Source organism: Ctenocephalides felis, unplaced genomic scaffold (assembly GCF_003426905.1).
Source record: "Ctenocephalides felis isolate EL2017-DRISC unplaced genomic scaffold, ASM342690v1 CF-g0.4_SCAFFOLD_01170, whole genome shotgun sequence".
Taxonomy (NCBI): Eukaryota; Metazoa; Arthropoda; class Insecta; order Siphonaptera; family Pulicidae; genus Ctenocephalides; species Ctenocephalides felis.
In genome coordinates this window covers 48,567,366-48,577,514 of record NW_020537324.1, presented here as the reverse complement: position 1 = coordinate 48,577,514, position 10,149 = coordinate 48,567,366, and positions in this window count along the sequence as shown.

The window sequence follows — 10,149 nt, the reverse complement described above, 5'->3', positions numbered from 1 at the left end:
GAACGAAGAGAAAATTTATGCTCTTTTGTAGCAACTGTTACATTTATTTTAGAAAAAGAATCCGCCATCAGTAGAAAATACGACACAGTTTCCACGCACACTATTGCTATACTTTCACCGCAGAATTTTCTGAATAGACGGAAGTCCCCTTATGTTCGATAAAGACATATACGAGTATTAAAATCATATGTTCAACTATCGCTAAAATTGCTACCACTCTACCCAGGTTGATAATTGAGCTACGGGCCATATTATTATGGCCCTTGAATGTTTTGTCACATCAAATGTTAAACTGGTGGTATATATGGCAACGTGCCTTGAGGCAAATTGCTGGAAGTTTCCGTACTGAATTAAAATTTTATCCGAATTATTTTCGATATTCATTTCAACTTTCTTTTCCCAAAAACAAGCATTTCATCAAAACAAGCAGAAAGTTTTTCAAATAATTCAAATTGGATTCTTATTTCTATCAAAAACTGTCATTTTTTCACATTTAACTCCGTATCTCCCAAACGGCTGGATCTGCCTTTGCCAAAAACTATTCACCACTTTGCTCATTAAGGATTGAATGTTTTTTGGATCATTCAAATCGGATGCTCCGTTCTCTCAAAAACTCGACTTTTATTTTCTGCACTCTTTGATCCGTAACTCCCAAACGGTTGGACTGTTTAGGACTTTGCCAAAAACTAATCAGGACCTATCAATAGAAATCGAATATTTTTTTAACCATCGTAATCTGTTGATCTTTGCACCCGAAAACGTGAACGAAAACTTAAATTCATACATACATACACACACACACACTCATTTTTTCCAAGGTATGTCAAAATGTTCAGAAACCTTCAAAACGCGAATATGCAAAAAAATTCAATTTTGATTTTTTTTTTATTTTTGGACGATTACAATAACTTACCCCACGGGACGTTAATCAATGAAATTAATAAACAATTTTATATAAAACTGACTAAAATATTAAACACTAGTGAAAGAAAGGATGAATCATACAGTTGCCGAAAAAAACGTTCTAAACTTACATAAATATTTTGTTGACTTCTCGTAGGTTGAATCGAATCGAGAATGTATGTTTACGTTTCAATGCCTCCTGAACATTTTGGCTTACTTAAAAAAATGGATTTATATGAGTGAAGAGCGTATATTTATGTATGTTCAAATATATTTTTTGTAGATAATTTTGAGAGCACGGATCAACTGATTTGAATGATTCAAAAAATATTCCATTCGTATTGATGGGGGCATGTGCTAATTTGTTTTTGGCAAAGGCAAATCCGTGCGTTTCGAAGATATGACATAAAAAGGGCAAAGAAAGCCGATAATTAGGGAACGTAGCATCTGATTAGAATGATTCAAAAAAACATATCAGATATTTTATAGAGATTTCGTCAATAAGTATATTTTTGCCATTTTTTAGAGTCTTGTAAAAAGTATAATGTTAGACATAATAATGTAATGTAAAAACTAAGTGTACGTGGTATTTTACCCCAAAGTAAGTTGTATGAGTTCCAATATTAAAAAAATTATTTGTCTAACAGTTTTCTTGTTTACTTGTTTAACTATCTGTCTACCTATCTAAGTAGTCTACTTCTCTACTTTTGTATCTACCTACCTGTCATCATTTCACATGCCTACCACTCTACACTTCTACTTGTCTATATGTCTACCTATCAATCTAGTCAACATGTCTAGGTGGCTGAGAAAAATGGAGAAAGTAACATAGTTGAACCGATGGAGATATGAGGCAGTGCTCCAAACGATGATAATAATCAACATTTAATAACAAAATCTGCTTCTTACGTAATATTTATAATTACACGTAATTAGAAATTACCACTTTTTTGTAAAAATGTGTAATTACAAGATAGAGTCAGGTTATCTCATGCTTGGATAGTATAAAATGCTATAGGAGTGTTATAAATTTGAAAGTATATGAAAAAACTCATTGCAGAAAATTGACAATACATTACAGAATAAAGTTATTTAGTACCATGAAAAATGATTTGATTCATTGATTTTTTAACAAAAATCCGCAATTGCGTATGAAAAGTGTGGCAAAAAATTTGTAGTTACTCTGTCTTCTACATTACGTTTGTTTTTTACACTCGCTCGTAGGTAAGTGATTATCTGGATACCCTAGTTGACACCCGAGTCGAGCAGCCTGATGTGAAGCAGTAGTTCCTTGAAAATGTAGATAACAATATATTTTCAGATGTGCCCTCAAAATAGCTCATACAACCCTTAAGCTCTGATAACATTTCAAATAAAATAAAAAAATCTTTCAAGAAGAGTGTTGCACAATAATAATTAAAATCGCTATAATTATTTTGACATATGCACGACTGTGATTACAAAATAACAAACTTTCCTAATTATTACCGTATTCTTTATTATTAAATTCAAATACGTCAAACTTACTTCATAATGCCGGAGACAGCAACGTAAAAGCATTTATCATCATTTTTATGACTACTGAAATTGAAGTTTTCAGCCACAATAATGCTTTGCTGATGATAATTTATTAAAATTACATAACACAACTATATTCTAGGAATTACACTTTGTACATTAAAAATAATTGCTTGGAATGATAAGAGCATGTTGCGAAATTTCTCTATTAAAATTAGCTGTGAGAAAAATAGCTAAAGAAAATTTACTACAAAAAAGTTAATACATTTGTACGAGAAAATTGGACCGGGTTATTCTAATAAATTATATTTTTTGAAATTTATTTATCTTTTTGATTAACAGTCAAGCGTAGTAACTCTATATACATATTTTAAGCTCTTTTCAAATGATGACAAATATAATAATTATAACGCTAATAATATTTAATAAAAAGGATCTAAATATACGTGAGCATCAAAAAAACTTGAACTGTTTTGATTTATGGTATAATTAATTTATTTACTATATAAAACTTTCTGTATAATCCTATTTTTATACATTTCATAATGACAAAATTTATAAAAAATATTAATTTTTATATAATTTTATTTTATTGAATAATAAATATTTTTTCTAATAATTAACTTCCCGAAGGAGAAGTTTATGTTTTCATCAAAAAATCCGAATCGCTAATTTTGTTTTCTCGACGTTTCGAGCCATTCTGAATCGAATGAGACCAAATTTGGAAAAAAAAAGTATGTTGTGTGTGTGTGTGTGTGAACAGATTTTTGCCGTAAATCGACGTTTTCTCCAAAACGGTTGACCGATTTCAAAAATTTAAAAGCCATTTGATGTATCTCGATGAGGACTATCGTCTCTGAGTTTTGTGCGGCTATCGGCCGGGCCGTTTCTTTGTAAATTGCAGAAAAGTGAAAAATTTTTCGTCCACGTTTTAGCCCGCAATTCTGAATCGATTCTGAAAATTCAAAAACCGTTCGATAGATATTGGTTGGGAATCGTGCTGATTAGTTTTTGGTAAAGATCGGCCGAGCCGTTTTCTTGTAATAAAGTTTTTTAAAAAAAAATTTTGACGGTTTTTATGATTATTTTTTTGACGAAAGATACCATAGTTTTCTAGGTCATACTAAAATATTACGGCCCTACGACAACTGGTTCAGCTTTAAAAATTCGTCAAAGTTTGCAAAAATCAGTATGGTCTTTTTGGCATTTGTCAAAATTAGACTTTTGATCGACGTTTTCTCAAAAACGCCTGAACCGATTTTAGAAATTCAAAAGCCATTTGATATATTTCGGTAAGGACTATCGTTTGTCAGTTTTGTGCAACGATCTGCCAAGCCGTTTCTTCGTAATTTGAAAAAAAGTGTTGAACTTTTCGTCGACATTTAAGCTCATCCTACCGAACCGATTTTAAAAAATCAAAAACTGTTCGAAAGATTAGTTGGGAATGATGCTGATTAATTTTAGGTGAAAATCTACCGAGCCGTTTTCTTGTAATTAACTGTTGAAAAAAAGTGTTAAATTTTCGTCCACATTTAAGCTCATCCTACCGAACCGATTTTAAAAAATCAAAAACTGTTCGAAAGATATCATTTGGGAATGATGCTGATTAATTTTAGGTGAAAATCTACCGAGCCATTTTCTTGTAATTATCTGTTGAAAAAAAGTGTTAAATTTTCGTCCACATTTAAGCTCATCCTACCGAACTGATTTTAAAAAATCAAAAACTGTTCGAAAGATATCATTTGGGAATGATGCTGATTAATTTTAGGTGAAAATCTACCGAGCCGTTTTCTTGTAATTATCTGTTGAAAAAAAGTGTTAAATTTTCGTCCACATTTAAGCTCATCCTACCGAACCGATTTTAAAAAATCAAAAACTCTTCGAAAGATATCATTTGGGAATGATGCTGATTAATTTTAGGTGAAAATCTACCGAGCCGTTTTCTTGTAATTAACTGTTGAAAAAAAGTGTTAAATTTTCGTCCACATTTAAGCTCATCCTACCGAACCGATTTTGAAAAATCAAAAACTGTTCGAAAGATATCATTTGGGAATGATGCTGATTAATTTTAGGTGAAAATCTACCGAGCCGTTTTCTGGTGAAAATCTACCGAACCGATTTTGAAAAATCAAAAACTGTTCGAAAGATATTAGATGGGAATGGTACTGATTAATTTTAGGTGAAAATCTACCGAGCCGTTTTCTTGTAATTAACTGTTAAAAAAAATTTAAGCCGTTTTTCATGGAACTTTTTTTGGCGATATACATCATGGTCTTATAGAACTTACTGTAATATTACGGCCTTACAACAAGTAGTTTAATTTTAAAAATTCGTCAAACTTTACTAAAATTATTATCGTTTTTTTTAACGTAGGATTGATGAAGTATATTATTTACACATTTTTTTGATCAAGTCGATTATTTACACATATCGGGAAGTTCATGTAATTCGCCTCAAGGCTAAATACCAAACCAACTAGTTTATAAAACAAATTGCATAAAAGCTCGAAGGAGGCCAAAAAATGTCCAAATTCTTACAATATAAACGAAGTAACTATAAAATACTCTTCTTTAATTGTTGCCATGTTCCACTAGTTGTTTGTCATATTTTGCAAATGGGTTTAACTATCTTTTTTTTTAGAAAATTTTCAAATTTTCTAATTAAATTGTGCTCGTCAAATTTTTCACCTATTATATTTTTCATATAATTTACAATTCATTCAAAGAATTAAAAAAGATAAAATATTTATTTTAGCTCCAGATATAGTGTTTGCAACATTTTATTGCAATTATTAATGGTTGTGTTGTGGCAGTAATTTGTATTTTAACGGCTCAAAAAAGCGATCATTAACGGCGTTTTGAAGAAATTACATAAAAATATTCCAATTTCTGATAATACTTCTACAAACATTATAAAGTGTAGTTTAATCCTATTCAAAGTGATACAAAAATAATTCATTTCATTATTTGATCACGTTTTGTTCACTGGCATTATTTGTACTTCTAATTACTAAAATAATGGAAGGTTTTATTATGCAAAGCAGCAATCTTTATTTGATCGAAGAAATTTATCAATATCACTGCCAGTTAATATGCCCTTTTAAACATAATTAAAAATAATTTTCAATTATTATCAATGGAAACAATAATCAATTAAGAATTTATTTCCGCAATAAAAAGGAGAATAAATGCAAGTGGTAAAATAAGTTTTTTATAAGTATAGCAAATTAAAAATTAATTCCCACATAAGTGGCTTTAGAAAGAGGTAAAATAAAATTCGAGTATGAATGAGTTGAAAAGAACAAATATTTTTTGTCGTTACTTGCCACTTGATACTAATCTTGACTCAGCTTCCAAATCATACGTTTTAAAAATTCAAAGATATCATGATCAATGATTCAAAAAGATTATATAGCAAGGAGTATGTTCCAAATTGGTTGATCATAAGAAAGCAAACATCACCACAGTAAAGTATGAAAAATGTATGAACTCATTCGGACAAAGTACAAAAGCTGTCTAAAATACCACCTAGAACTCTTTTGCCAGAAAACGCCGCCAAAACACTGCAATCGTAGAGTTGGCCAAATTAAAAAAAAAGTTTTGCCTGCATTGTTTTTCATCACTCTCACTGACAGTGGTCACATGATGTCTATTGCCCTTTTAGAATAGTTAGTAAATGTTATAATAAAATAGAAAAAATGTGAAGAGCTCTGAAAGATAATTTACAACAATTATTATTATTAGAATTTGTATATATTTTCATTATCAAAATTATACGTCATTTACATCTGAATGCAGAGGCACCTAACGATTTGCCTCTGTAGTGTGCCTCAGTGCATTGACCCAGTACTACGAGTCATAAAGTTGTATCTAAAGTCATAGCGATACGATAGCATGCTAAACATCACCTCGTTTGACAGTTTTCCACTTGTTTTCCGACAGTTTCCGATTGCTCTCAAGCCACAAGAAATTTTAGATTTCTAGTTCAACTCGGCGCAATGTTCTATCTATCTCACACTTTGTTTCTAGAAGTTTGTACGCCATGGAAAATAAAATACAAAGTCGATGCAGTCGATGCTGAATCGAATGTTAAGCTTTAAATGTTTAGAACTGTTGCACAAATCGTTGGTGTTAATATATTGATTAAAAATACAATTTTTCATCTTTTTAAATTTTAGATAGTTATATGTTTGCTACGAGATCTACATTTCAAAGAGCATCTTATATGTGAAACTGTGGTAAATCTATTTATAACTCATTCAGAGGCAATTATATTTTAAACTTCTCGAACATTTTTTCCCCAGCAAATCCAATTTGATAATTTTTTTGTTTTCTCAACGTTTCAAATCATTCTGAATTGTTTGAGACTCATTAGTTTTAGGCAAAGACTGAACCACTTCTTCCTAATAATTACATCTCACAATAAGTCCGTAGGATAACTAAGAAAAACCCGATTCTTTTAGCAAATTTTTTTTTTAATCAATATAATTTTTTTATACGATATACATACCGATTGCAGCAAATATCGAGCTTTTCGGAACCATTTTTGTAGTACGATTTGTACTTTGCCGCAAAATTCGGCTATCATCTCATCATTTCCAAAAATTTCTTTAGAGCGAACATCCTTTTGAGATCTGAGAACAGATCCAGAGAATAGAGCGCGCGGGGAAGCAGTTTGGAACCCTATTCATGTTTTATTTTTGCCACTGTTTTTCACAGATTTGTAACTTGTTTAGTTGTCCTAATGAAGCAGCACAGTTTTCTTATTCAAATGGGGCTGTTTCTCCGATTCTGATCATCAAATGTTCCAATAACGTTATACAATAGTGACTGTTGATGTTCTGGCTTTTCTCAAGATAGTTTCTGAAGATCATTATTCGCGAATATCAAAAAACTGATGCCATAACCTTGCCAACTGACTCTTTGCATTTTTTCTCGTCATCTTGTTTAGTTCACTCGGCTGACTGTCTATTCGACTCTGGTCTGTATTGGTCAAAAACTCAGTTTTATTTCGATTAAACAGCTCCAAATACTCTTACAAATCATCAACTCGTTATGCTTTTGGTCAGATGTGAGTTCTCGCGGAACCCATTTAGCACAGAGGTTTTTCCAATTCAAATATTTGTGAACGATATGTCCAACATGTTCTATTGATATATTAAGGGTGTCAGCTTGTCAGCTATCTCAGAAAATTTTACTTTTTGATTTTCCAAAATATTTCTGTGGATTTTTATATATTTTTTCGTATAACCACCTCAATTGGCCTTCTAGAACGTTCAGCATCTGTACGATCACGATTAAAATCAGCAAACCAATTCTACACTATTTGATTTAATTTAGCACAGTCCAAATAACATTTATCTTTTTGAATTCATGGTTTGGAAAAAATCAAAATTAGCGTCACTTGAATCTTTTATAACTTGTAAACTAATCGTCGGATTGTCATGAAATTTTAACATATATCTTCTTAAAGTTGTTGCTTTCTACAAACCATATGAATGATTACATAGCTACATCATCAATGTATTATCCTACGCACTTATTGAATGACGTAAAAAAAAAGAAACTTTATGATGATAGAGTTCATGGGCTTATCAAACATTCTTAAATATTAGGGGCCTACAAACATTAAATATAAAAATACATTAATGTTTGGTATAATGAGTCACAATTTCAGAGTTGCTAACTCTGAATTCTTATTGATTATTTACACATAGCAGAAAGATTATGCAATTTGTTTTAGAACAAATTGCTACTAACACCTAGTTGTTACTTATATTGAAATTCATAGTAAATTCTTATTGGATTTTTGCAATCTATTTAGCAAAATATAGCATAATCATCATTTTTTTGAGGGTTGATGTAAAATGGCTTGAATAGAAACAATTTAATTAGAAGATGCACCGAATTCGAAAGATTGGATCAGAGAATAGCTTATCAAATTCAACTATTTGTCACTCTTTACTAGTTCTATTTGTTTACAAAGTATACTTTTTACGTTCTTAATACATTCATAATTTATGTAAGAAATTATCTTGCTATTAATTATTAAACACGAAGATCAGAAACGAAGAAAAAAGCCGAGAAAAACTATCTGATAAATGGAATAGATAAAGTGAAAAGACAACATAAAAATTTAAAAAGTGTAGAGAAGACTAAAGAGAAAAATGAACTCTATTATGCAAGGTCATGAAAAGGAAAGGAAACTGGATAGGACCCATTCTGCAAAAAGAGTGTCACCTGCATGATATCGACAAAGGTAAAATAAAGAGGGCTTAAAAGATTGGGTAAAAAGAGAATATAATCACAGGGAACTGAAAGAAGCAGGAAGCTCGAAATCAGAAAAATCATAAGAGTGTAAGATAATTGAAATGGCAATGGAAATAATAAACAATGACGGAAAATCATTGTTTTGTGGTGCTCTCAAACCTACTTCTAGCAGACAAACATTTATTATTAATAATAATAATATTGTACGGTTATTCTGTATCAGACAGGTATAAACTAAACTAGGATAACTGATTAAACTAAACAGGGACTGATCTATTTATTGAATTCACAAAAAACAATTCAGTATAAAACTATTTACTTATGAAATAAACATAAATCGCCATTCCTATGAATTTCTTAAAATTCTGTTATACTTTTATAGGAACCTCTTTTATTATTTCTCGGTTTAAGATCATCGTACATAACATTTTCTGTTTCTAAAGTGACATTTTCTTATCGTTTCAAAACAAAATATGAAGTTTTTTCGTTAATCAATTTAGTTGTCGCAAATAAATCCATTCGGCTTGCGTACCGGAGAAACTGCCGGCGATTCGCCACGGACTGTCAGGACGGGAACGGTTTTCCATTTTGGTAGTTGATTTCATAGGAAATTGAACCGGCGAGTAATTTCGCTGCCGAAACTACTGACGCAGAAACATGCAATATTACGCGAAAGTGCCGATGCCGAGACTGCAATGTGTTCTGCAATTGAAATTATGCCATTTGGAAATAAATTTCTCTTTTACTAGATGATTTAATAGTATAGCTGGCTGATTTTAACGACGTATTCACAAACTAGCATTTTGTTAAGCAAAATGTTATCGTATGAATCTGTAATAATTTCAATATTCGTATATTTTAGTTAAAAAGGTTTATAATCATGATATTTTAGGTTTTATTAAAAAATGATCGCTATGGCTTTTTGCTTCTTTAGATATTAGTTTATGTTTGTGCCAGAAAATCCGATTCGCTAATTTCATATTTTCTTGTCGTTTTAATTTTTTCTGAATCGTTTATTGATATAAGCCAAAATCTGACCCTTTTTCGACATTTACAGAAATCTGTAAATCCGATGCCGAGACTGCAATGTATTCTGCAATTGAAATTATGCCATTTGGAAATAAATTTCTCTTTTACTAGATGATTTAATAGTATATCTGGATGATTTTAACGATGCATTTATCAACTAAGATTTTGTTAGGCACACTGTTATCGTATGAATCTCTAATAAATTTAATATTCGTATAATTTAGTTAAAAAGGTTTATTTTCATGATGTTTTAAGTTTTATTAAAAAATGATCGCTTTAGCTTTTTGCTTCTTTAAGTATTAGTAAGTAAGATGTTTGTGCCAAAAAATTCGATATGCTAATTTTATATTTTCTTGTAGTTTTAAGTTTTTCTGAATCGTTTATTGATTTAAAGTATGTGTGCCAAAATCTGACCCTTTGACGACGTTTA